Source organism: Camelus ferus, chromosome 19, assembly GCF_009834535.1.
Source record: "Camelus ferus isolate YT-003-E chromosome 19, BCGSAC_Cfer_1.0, whole genome shotgun sequence".
In the NCBI taxonomy this organism is placed as follows: Eukaryota; Metazoa; Chordata; class Mammalia; order Artiodactyla; family Camelidae; genus Camelus; species Camelus ferus.
In genome coordinates, this window is record NC_045714.1 from 24,926,983 (window position 1) to 24,938,718 (window position 11,736).

An 11,736-nucleotide genomic window follows, 5' to 3' on the forward strand; every position below is an offset into this window, starting at 1 on the left:
CCAAAACAAACAAACAAACAAAAAAAAACAACAAAAAAAGAAAAAAGATATTATTAAACCAAAAGAATAAATTACTGTTTCAGGCTACAACATGGATGAACTTTTAAACAGTATGCTAAAATAAGCCAGACACAAAAGGACAATTACTGCCCTGTTAGGTGAAGTGTATCTGAGTGTTCATTGTACTACTCCTGTAAATTTTCCGTAAGTTTGAAGTCTATCAAAATAAACATAAATTGTATTACTCATTAAAAACTTAAAACGATTCCTCACAGGAGGGCTTTAGCTATTAAATGAAGAAATGCATGTAAATCTCCTGGAACAACACTTTGCACGGCCACAGACAGTCACTGCTGTCACTGCCACCCAGAGGGTGGTGCCAGCGCTGATGAGAGCTGCCTCCACTCGCTCCCCTGCAGACAGGGGTGAGGGCCTTGGCTCTGACAGGCAGGGTGACTGTGAACCTCTGTCAGACACAGCCACGCACCAGACTCTGCGTTACACAACTTTCTTATACAAACTGCTACATGTAACGTAAAAACGCTAGAGGGATGTATCTTACAACACAGGAAATACAGCCAATGTTTTACAATAACTATAAATGGAGTATCTATTGTACACCTGGAACTTATATCACATTGTAAATCAGCTATAGATTTAGAAAAATTTAAAAAATAATTTAAAAATGTTATCAATTTAATATTCAATTCAGTTTTTAAGTAACTACGAAACAGCTTAGAATGTATAAAATCACTTAAGTGTGATAAGTTTGTTTACATATTTATTTACTTTCAGCCTCCTGCTAAAAGAGAAATTAAACAATTTTTTAAACACAGCTTAACAACCATAACTACAAAAAGACAAAAGTGAGAGTGAAGAGAAAATGGAGATTCAATACTTAAATGAAACCAGGGGGAAGTAAAGTCATAAAACTGGACGCCATGAAATCAGGACAAGTGTTAAAGGCCGACTAGAAATTCAGCTGTAAGATTCTTGGCAGCTAAAGCGAAAAGAAAAAGATGATGGGGCGGGTGGTAGATCTCAGTGGTAGAGCGTGTGCTTAGAGTGCACGGGATACTGGGTTCAAGCCCCAGGGCCTCAACTAACAGACAAATACAGCTAATTACCTACCCCCCCCAAAAAAAACCCAAAGAATAGAAAAAGAGAAATTTCTTTCCTAAAAAACCCTGATATTAAATTTAGATTAAATACCTAAAAAGAAAAAAGAAAAATAGTAAAAGATGAGGGACACAAGCGACTAATGGCCGTGTGATAAATCTGCGGTGGCTGCTGGCAGGTCCCCATGTCCCACGTGCGAGAATCTGAAACATCCTTCTCACCACTCAGAGTCATCCTCAACCCACCCCACCCCACCCCATGTTAAATACAGGAGCACAGGCAGGGCCCGGCCTTTGCTCTCTCTGTGTCATCACAGAGAGACAGGACCAAAAGGGGCAGAGCACAGCCATTCAAGGAAGGCCACAGCAATTAACATCAAAATGGTGAAGGATTCAAACCCCAATAGGCCTTGAGGCTCAGGATGCAGGGATTTAACTTCTAGCAGAGCTTGAGATTCATTATACATCCATTGTACTAGTAACATGGTGAATAACCCGCCCCCAGGCACCATGGCAGTAACAAGGCTAGCCACAAAAGGTCAAAGGGTGGGAAATGGCCAACTCCCTGGGAATCCCAGCCCCTTGCCCTTAGGCTCTTCCTTCTACTTATTAGAATATGAAACCACCAAGCCCGTGAAAACCAGCACCACAATGCCGCCTAGAGGTCACCCCTCTCTCTCCCTCTTCGGAGAAGGCCCACACTCGGTCTGAGGGGTGTGCATCTACTTTTAATCTGAGCATCCAACCCCCACAACTCGTGGCCTTTCTCTTGCCTTTCAATGTGTCTCTTTGAATAAATCTACCTTTACTCAACAGTGGCTTGCTCTTGAATTCTTTCCTGCACGAAGCCAAGGACCCACATCTGGTGGGGCACATCCCAGGGGCTCAAACAAAGCCTGGGACACAGCCCTTCTCATGCCCCACATCTGTTTTCTTGTATCAACAGACTGGGTTTTGAAGGGAGCACTGAGGCCCCATCTAAGGGTCAGAAACAGCCTCCAGGGCTCAAAATGGAGGGCAGCCCCTCCCCAGCAGGGGCCCTGGGGTCGCCCCGGTTCGCTGTGTTTCTCTGTTGTGCTGACTCCCCAACCAAACAGCGTTCTCCCTAGGCCTGTCCGCACAAAACCCTTCACTCCAAAATACAAGCACATCATGTCACAGTCCTCTTGTTCAACCAGGAAATTTTCAGCCCACTTTTTCCTTCCCCAGTAAAGAACCTAACTGTCCTACCTCCCATCCCACCACTTCTTTTTTGTGAGAAATCTGCACTCCCAACACAACATCCTGGAAGCTGGTGCTTTGCTGGCTGGGACTGAGATGTTTCAGTCTCACACAGCCTGCGTCCTTTCGCTTTCCCCTTTCTACCTTAAAAAAGCTTTTCCTGTGTTTCCCACCCCTCTGATTCTGAACTTCAAGAAATGCTGAGGTTACAGTCACTATGTGCATACATCCCAGGTTTTGGCTAGGTTTCCTTCACAAGATCTTCATTAAGGAGCTGCATCAAGAATTTTAAAGAGGCTATTCTTACATCTGAGTGGAGGGGCCTGCATAAAATTTAAATGGCTTTGAAGGGAGAGCTAACCAGGGACAGAGATGTCACAGGTCCTAGTCAACAGTGTCATGAGCCAAAATGTCCTTCAAAGGCTCAGAGTGGCTTCTGAACACATAGTCGGCAGGGAGGAGGTGCCAGGCAGTGAGTGGGATGAGTGACACTGGGTACGCTTTCCCATCTGAGGAAGTATTGAATTTTGTTCTAGTTTTCCAAACAATTTCTTACTACCTTTTTCCCTTATTGTCACATACCATTTCCTACGAATTAAGAAAATCAATGTCAGTCATTTGGGCCTCTTGGAAGAAGCTACACGATGCCATTCACAGGGCTGGGACATGACAGCCACACCAGTCTAGGTTGAAAGACAAGTGGGGGTATTTCCATGGTAATGACTGGCATGCAACAATCTTCCCAGGTTCTATTACGTCATCTCAAAGGTGAGACCAATAAAACTACCGAGCAAAGTGCGTGATGATTATGGCCGACATCTGTTTACTATGTAAGTGCCCATGACAGCTGCCGCTTAATGGGGAATGAGTATGATCAACGAGGCCCAGTCTACCTGGTCACACGTGCCCTGCCTTCCTGTCTTAGTGCAGCAGCAGAGCTTGTTTAGCTGAGATGAACGCCCCCAGAACAGCCCCGAAGGGAAAGCTCCCAGCTCTGCGCGGCGAGACGTGTTCCTTTCCTTCTCAGAGCTGATCACAGTTTGCAGTCGTCTGTTTTTATGTTTATCCCTTTAGTACCTGCCTCCCCTTTGGAGCTTTTGCTTAAGCAGCACAGGTCCAGGTGTGTCTTGCTGCCTGCTGGATATTCTGGGCTGGGAGACAGGCGACCCTACTTCTGGCTCTGGTGCTGAACGGAGAGGGCAGAAACACCAGGGACCCATGCTGAACCGAGGCCCCTGCACCCAAAATTATGGTCTGACTTTGAGCAAATTACACAGTCTTCTTTACCCTGAGATTCCTCATCTGCCCATGAAAATAACTGCCCATGGCACATAGAGTTACAAGGATTAAAGGAAATCACCAAATTCACAACCTATTCAAGGGGCTACCAGTGCATCCTCAACAGACACTTGTTGCCTTTATGGCTGTGACACACGCCAAGCGGTGCGGGCGGACATAGTGAACACTGCTAAGTGCCAGTGTGTTAAGTGCTTCATGTGTGTTATAGTACTGTTTACAACTTACAACAGACCCAGGAAGAAATGAATATTATCATGCCCATTTCACAGATTCACCAACAGGTTAAGGGAAGTTATATTCTAGTCCAAGGCCCTTTGGTGAGGAAATGGCGATTTAAACGTGAATCTGAGCCCAGGCCTGGGCTATGTCTCTCTCCAATCCACCTGTCCAATACACAAGTTTGCACAGGCCAGCTCTTAAATGCAATGTGTGCCAGTGTTTGTCAATGTGGGTTAATTACCATAAACTGCTTTCAGAAACCGCTACAGAAAAGACAGGTGGACCCACATCCCTGCCCACAAAGAAGAGGAATTCTGCCTTGCCTTCTCCTGTAATGTGCAGAACCCCTTCCCTACACCACTAAATTCAAATGTATGCTTCATCCGTGTTTATGTTTGCACACGGCATATTAAAGTGTAAGTTACCTGCAGTAATTCCATCTCGGTTGCTTTCCAAGTTTCCAGAATATCCATATTCAGTCTGTGAATGAAAATAATACAATGTGAATGAAAATACTGCAACCATGTCAGTAAACAAAGAATGCTGAAACCAAGTCATCAGAGGCTGCCGCCATCCCCCAGCTAGGACAGGCCTGCAGCCCAGACTCTACAGCCACTCACAATGGTGCCCTCTGAGCGGACTCACAATAAGAAAAGACAGGATACTTGCCCTAGGTAGCTAGGTGCTTGTCCAAAGAATGAATTCATTGAGTCCAAATGATTGCTTCCTCCCATACATAGATAAGCATTAAATTCTTTAACTTGAGATACCTGGCTTTCTTTAGATAACAAGCAATCTTTTATTGTTCCAACTACCTGGTCTTTGTTGTAAAGCTCCTATATATCCTAGCTCCTCCACAACCTCTTCCGAGCAGCCCATCAGAGCGATCTGAGAGCTTGTCATCCCGGCTCGAGTCCTCCCGCCAAATAAAACATAACTCTTAAATTTTAGGCTGCACATATATTTCTGTCAACAGTTTTGGACACCATGAAGGGACCCAGAGCAGACTTCTCTCCACCTGAACTCTCCGAGTAACCGGAGCCTTGTTAACAGCAGTGGTCCTTTGTGCGCACCCGCCTCCTTGGGGAGTCCAGATGAATTTGGTTGAGTCTCTCCTAGTTCTCGGATCTCCCATATTGGTTGATGATCCTGAGTTTTATTTGGCGGTGTATCCAGGTACCTGGGCCTCCAGTTGAAAGATATGGGGGTGAGTTACCCACCCAGTGGAGACATACTGAGTGGGGCCTGGTTGAAAGATAACAGGAAATACCCACCTTGAGGAGACGCCCGAGGTGGGGCTGGTGGAAAGATACCAGGAAAACACTCACCCAATGGAGACGTTCCGAGTGGGTCCAAGTTGGAAGACACTGGGTTCAGGACTGAGTGGTTACATAAGAGGCTGGTCTAATGGTTTCCTCAATTTGGTTACCTCCATTGAATTTTTCGGAATAAAAGTAAAACTATTAGGAGGAACCTTTCAACTCCAAAAATGGGACCCTCTCCCAAGCCTGTAACTGATTTCTCGGGTGACTGAGAAACTTGCATGAATGGTAGAGGCAAAGACTTCATGCTATAGAGTTGTCCCTGCGGGAAAACTTACTAGCAATTTTATTCTGACAACCCGAACTTAGAATGGGTAATAGAACTTTCAAAAAAAAAAAAAAAAGGAAAGAAAAGAAAAGAAAAAGAAATGACAGATTGCCAGTCTCCAACTAATAGCACAGCCAGGTTTATATACGTACAAAACTTCCAACATTAATTGGGTATTAAAAAAAAAAAAACCAACAACAACAACAAAAAAAAAAAAAAGAAAAAAAAAACTCTCACTATGAAAGTAACTAACCAGGCCTGATAAAAACATTTTTTGGAATTCTGAACTTATAAAAACAAAAACCCCTTTACGAGGAACTTGTATTTCTCTTCCTATGTCCTTGAAATGTAAATGTTTTATCTTTCTCTGGGTATTTTATGTTTGTGTATGTAAGTATATATGTGTTTCCTTTTTTTAAAGTAAAACTTGGACTCTGCCATGCAAAAGGTACAAGTATTGTGTACATAAGGTGGCAACGCAAATAAATTGGGATTCTCAACAATCCTTTTATAGTACCAATTTTCAGATATTTTGCCATCTTAAGCTTTGTTGCATCAGGCTGGACCACAAATGCCTTTACCTTTTGGAGAGTAAACTTTTGAATTTTATTTAGGCAACACCCCCACTCTCATGTGGAAAAGCCTCTTCATCTTATTCTTTTAAAATCACTATATATATATTATGATGGCCATATGATGGATCCTTTAATTTGGAAAAACTTAAATTGGTGAAATTTGAAAGAGCTCTCATTATAAACAGCTGTTTTATCGGTACCTATTTAAATCAAGTTTAAAGGTAGAAAAACATATCTAATGGTTAACCTAAGAACTTAGTTAAAAAAAACTGGTTTGAAAAGCTACATTTGTGTTTTTACTTTCCCATCAATGGTTTTAGAGATGCTAATAAAAACTTAGAATAATTAATGTTAATTAGGTTGAGTAACTGGAAAAAGGAATGTAAAAATGTCGAAAGATTTTTTCTTAATGAAAAAAAAAAAGATAATGGGTTTATCCCAAATGTGCAAATACTTTTAAATGGTTATTTTGAATGAGATAAATAAAATGGACAATTTTGGATTTAAATACAAGGTTTTGATGCTACACTACGTAAAGTTAAAATACAAAAAAAAAAAAAAAAGACCAAAGAGTTCCACAACTGCCCCCTCAACATTAAAGTTCAAACAAGCCCGCTTTATTTAAACATGGCGATCCCAGAGACTTTTCTATAAAATTAGATACATTAAACACACACAAGAAAAAAAAAAAGAAAAGAATAAGAAAAAGGCTTCTGGCACTCCTTCTAGAAATTAAAATTATTGATTAAACCTAATAAATACTAAAATTAAAGATATGAGTTAATAAAATTGAGATAAAAGTTTGTAAAATTGGTATATTTAAATGGGCTTTATATAAAACTTTTGCTTAATTACATTGTGGGATACAGAAGTTTCAATGGGTAAACGCTTCCCTTCTTGGTATTATAAGGCTGGGCACATATCTGTCTCTCAGAAAATAGTAACTGAATAAACTAATGGAAACGAATAGAGTTACATGAGCCGCAAATATAATGTAAAACTAAAAACTAATATTCAGTGGCTAATAAAAAAATATAATAAGAGGTTTACCCTGGGTTCAACTTATAACTCAAGGAAAAGAGACCTTTCTTATAACTCAAGCTTTGGAAGAGTTGATAACGTAAACCTTAAAGTTTTAAAACATGGAATTCTTTGTTTACAGTTCTTGTCACTGATACAAAAAAGCAAATTATGGAGATACAATTGGGCCTGGTTGACAGAGCAGTTCTCTGGGGGAACTGGAAGTGTCTGTCTTTGTCTTCCAGATCAGAAATGTAAATACAGCAAACAGTGACCTAGGGCTGAGCCTAATTAGCTCAACGAGATAAAACTTAAGGCCAAAGAAATTTTTGGCATTTTAGAACTCAGAACTCTGACGGGTCCTTCAGACTTTGTCAAGAAATCTTAAATGCCTTTTTCAAAAATAGTAAGCCTTAGTGATTTGAACAAGCAAATTCAGCTTACTCCAACTATTATTATACCTACCTCATAGGTAAGTATTAAAGTGAATCTATGAAATCTTTAGCTTTTGTATTTTTATAAGCCTGTGTACACATTATACATATGAGGTATATCTACGGCTAAAAAAAAAACCAAAAAACAAATTCAATGTCAAAGAGTTCTGCTTAATTGACTGTAAAAATTAAGAGCTTACAAATTAAGTATTTTTAAAATAAAAACTGACCAAATTGACCTTCATCGTCAGGTGAACTGGAAAATATTCAATATTAAGATAACACTTGGTATTAAGTTTAGTTTAAGTATGTCCTAATTAATATAGACACCTTTAAAGTCATCAATATTAAGTACAATACACTTACTGTACATAGGTTTAATGAAAGTCAAATAAGATCATGTTATATGTGTTGCAGATTTGTCAAAAAAAATAATAGTAATGTGGTGTGATAAAACTTTAAGTAAATTAAATGCAAATGAGGAGAGCTTTGGGTAAATTCTTTAAAATATATTTTTAAAATGTATGCTTAAGTTAATCTCTAAATATTTGGTATCTTTAAATTCTAGAGTTGTGCTAAATAAAGTTAAATGAGAGGAGTTGATTAAATAACTATGCCATTTTGAGATAAAATAAGATTGAAATATGAATTTCTTAACATTTAACTTCCTCTTACAGAGAAACTAAAGGTGTTTAGAAATATTAATAAATAGTTGGTGCCACCCTGAAATAGTCTCTATTATTAAGGGAAATATCTCAGTATCCTAGGAAAGTAAAATGAATGTGTAAATGAAGATATAAGGAATGGAATTATATTTCGTTAATGAAAATAGTGACTTTGTACTAAAGCCGGTTAATTCAGAATGGAAGAGAAAATAAGGGACACACTAATATGAGAATAGAAAGCTGTGGAAGTCTTGTGGAAGAGGAACCCTGAGGAAAGACTTTTGTACGTAGTCGGAATTGGCTAAGTTTAGAATCAATTTGGGCAAAGTAACTGAATCTTAGAAGTAAGCTGGTACAAGACTAGATTTGGTTTTCTCTATATTAAGAGGAAAACATTTTCTTAAAATGTTAAACCACCTTCAGTAAAAGATTGTAAAGCTTCTTATACCACTTAACTGATCTGTTCTGCCTTTACCTTTGAAATATTTTCTTGTTAATGAATAAGTACTTTACAGTGATCTATACGTTTATCTGATGAAGTGTTTTGAAATCTTTTAACAAGTTCCCCAAATATCAATTTCTAATTAAAGTTCTTTTAATCTCCAGTTAATTTTGGGATGCTACTGAGGGCCCCTGAAACATCCCAAAGAGAGATTTTAAAATAGTAATTTTCATTTGGCATGTTAAGTAACATGAGAAGTATTCTCAAATGAATGGTAAACCTTCCTAGTTTATATTGTATGAGAAAGTATTATTAATATAGATATTCTAGAAATTATATGGACTCTCTAAAATTCTGGTATATCTGAAATGTTACCAGTCATAATTCTGGTTATTGTGACCAGGTTTCTTTATCAATTATAGTGTAACCGTGTTTAACCATGCTGTTAAATCTTTTGTCATTAATAGACAGGTAATTGTTTTCTTCTGATGATTTTGCAAAATGCTTTCTCTTCAAGGAGATTTACTGGTTTCTAATAAATTTCAAACTAGAGCACTGAACTAAACTGGGTAAGAAATTTTAAAGTTCTAATGAAAACTCTGATTAAAAGAATTAGTTACATGGGACTGAGTAAACTGATGAATATGCTTATAATTTTCGATTTTGTTTGAAATACTACTGGCTTTAACCTGTTTCCCAGACATAAAGAAACTCTTCTCCTTAAGCTAGCTGTGATTCACGGCAATTTGATAAATTATACCTATGTAAGCAGACTTGGAAGAGTTACCTTTTCTCTCCATCTGATCCCTCAAGAGACTAAAAACTCTTAGGTCCCCAGTGGCTCCATCAGATAAATTAGGAAGATCATCTCCTAACAGATAAATGAATCTCAAGGTATTTTAAGGATGTTAAAGAGAAAAGAATTTACCTAAATCTGTAAGGCAGAAATCTATGATAAGCCCTTGACATGGCTTTCCTGACCTTAGAAAACCTTATTAACTTTCTACCCTGAGACTCTTTATTAAAACTTCCAACACAGCCAATTTAAAAAAGCCTATATGATCAAATAATCAGACTTAACTTGCAAAAAAATTAATCTTGATTTGGCTATATTTGAGAAAAATGAGGGTAACTTTAGAGAGAAAAAGATTATATTTTAGTGGATACTAAATTCTAGTTTTGTTAATTGAGGTCTATATTTACTAAGACACTTCCCAGATCATTCCTTGCTGTTATGTCACATTGCTGTAGAGTTTAATGGAATTATTAAAAGGATACTCGAGGTTTGTTTCTGAAGCTCAGTCATCTATCCTTGGGTAAAGTTCCAATGTCCCATGACCTGCAGCCAGGGGATTATACATACTGAACAGGCATGACTTAAAGAACTGTCTCCAACCTGAATGGAAGGACCCTTTATCAGGTACTATTAACTAGAGCATACACAGGAAAGCTGAAGGAAACGGACTTTCGGACTCATTTCCAATGAGAAACAGCCCCTGCAATGCACTGGCCTATAGAGCACTGCTCACCTTAAAACAATGCCCAAATGGAGAAAAAGCTAACAGGGCAGGATGAGAAGAAGACGACATCTTAGGTAGATAGCTGACCCAAGACACCGGACCAGGCCTGTATACTAATTACATTGATAATTTCTCCTACCTTTGATTATGAACCACTCCAATTGTTAAGTTTATGGTAAATTACCTATGTCTAGTACTTCTGTGTTGCCTTGGTGGGTTTCCCTACTCCAAGGCTCTAACTAGATAGCCCTCAGAAACGTTATTCTTAAAAGAAATTATAGTTTTGTTTAGGCCACTTTTGATCTTACAAGGTGTGAGACTTCACCTGGCCAAATAGTAACTACTCTGAGCCTGACCATAAATATGAACTTTCTCATAAGATCACCCAAACTCAATCAGAAACACAAGCAAAATTTTAACCCAGAAATATAACTTATCGACTGTTAAATTCTTACTCGTGACTTTATTAACGTTACTAGCTGTATTACTTATATCCTATTTTATAAAATTGTTATCTTACATTTCCCAATGTGTAAATAGGCCTACAACAAGATTGATGATGGCTAAACATCTTGAAGAAATAGATAAAATTTATAACCCGGCATAAAAAATTTTTAATAGTGTGATTCTAGATATGGGAAAGAGCAATGAAGGGTTTACATTTCCTGGATTATAATAGACTAGTAAGACAGGCGATCCAGAGAACTTTTAGTATCAACAGGGCCTGATAAAACACCTAACACCTTGAATGGCAGCTCAGAAGATTCTTCACCTGAACTACGAATGGGCCATCCTAGCACCATGGGACAAAATTGGTCATGGAATGTCTCAAAATATTGGTCGAATTTAGGACCAAGGGGGAGCACTGTGAATGAAAGTACTACAATGCGAAGGAAAATACTGCAACCATGTCAGTAAACAAAGAATGCTGAAACCAAGTCATCAGCAGCTGCTGCCACCCCCCAGCGAGGACAGGCCTTCAGCCCCGCCTCTGCAGCCACTCACAATGGTGCCTTCTGAGGGGACTCAGAATAAGAAAGGAGAGGATACTGGCCCTAGATAGCTAGGTGCTTGTCAAAGGAATGAATTCAGTGAGCCCAAATGTTTGCTTCCTGCCATACACAGAAAAGTACTAAATTCTTAAACTTGAGATATCTGGTTTTCTTTAGATAACAAGCAATCTTTTATTGTTCCAACTACCTGGTCTTTGTTGTAAAGCTCCTATATATCCTTGCTCCTTCCCTAAAACTTTGGAGCAATCCCTCAGAGCAATCTGAGAGGCTGTCATCCCAGCTCTAGTCCTCCCGCCAAATAAAACTTAACTCTTAACTTTTAGGCTGCACATTTATTTCAGTCGACACAACTTACAACAAACCCAGGAAGAAGTGAATATTATCATGCCCTTTTACTGATTCACCAACAGGCTAAGTGAGGTTACATTCTAGTCCAAGTTCCTGTGGTGCGGAAATGGCGATTTAAACCTGAAGCTGGGGTGCCCATGCCTGTGCTTCTTCTCTCTCCCATCTATCTGTGAAATCCACCTGTCCAATATACAAGTTTGCACAGGCCAGCTCTTAAATGCAATGTGTGCCACCATTTGTCAATTCTGGTTAATTACCATAAACTGCTCTCA

At 39.0% G+C, this 11,736-nt stretch overlaps 1 protein-coding gene across 1 annotated transcript in view; it reads right to left on the minus strand.

Moving 5' to 3' along the window:
* Positions 1–3,797: 3,797 nt before the first annotated feature.
* Positions 3,798–11,736, minus strand: part of LOC116657928 — an 88,503-nt gene continuing 80,564 nt past the window's right edge. The window contains exon 5 of the transcript XR_004313108.1: positions 3,798–4,337. The gene's annotated coding sequence lies outside the window, so the exon portion shown is untranslated. The remainder of the gene's footprint in view (positions 4,338–11,736) is intronic.